At 39.7% G+C, this 219-nt stretch overlaps 1 long non-coding RNA gene across 1 annotated transcript; it reads right to left on the bottom strand.

Annotated features, from left to right (window-relative positions):
• Positions 1–10: 10 nt before the first annotated feature.
• On the bottom strand, positions 11–219 carry LOC106322426. The gene is made up of 2 exons (XR_001266418.1): positions 165–219; positions 11–93 (listed from the first exon to the last, which is right to left on the bottom strand). It is a non-coding gene; the product is annotated as an uncharacterized LOC106322426 (long non-coding RNA).

The raw sequence follows: 219 nt of genomic DNA, 5'->3' as shown, positions 1-219 counted from the left end.
ACTGGTTTTGTCGACCATTCGTATATTGTATTGTTCGTAGACTCTTCCTCTGTTATCTGGCCACCACTATTACGTTTGTTTCTCACTTTTCGGCTGTCATAAAATAGAAGAGTCAGCAAAACTACAACTGATGTTTTTCTAGGGGAAATAAAATATGATTGTACCTGAAACGGACACGTTTGAGGTCGGTAACACCACTGGCTAAGGCTGTAAGAATGA

This window comes from Brassica oleracea, unplaced genomic scaffold (genome assembly GCF_000695525.1).
Source record: "Brassica oleracea var. oleracea cultivar TO1000 unplaced genomic scaffold, BOL UnpScaffold30604, whole genome shotgun sequence".
Taxonomy (NCBI): domain Eukaryota; kingdom Viridiplantae; phylum Streptophyta; class Magnoliopsida; order Brassicales; family Brassicaceae; genus Brassica; species Brassica oleracea.
Note: the sequence above shows the minus strand (reverse complement) of the source record. Positions and strands in the feature narration are given on the sequence as shown.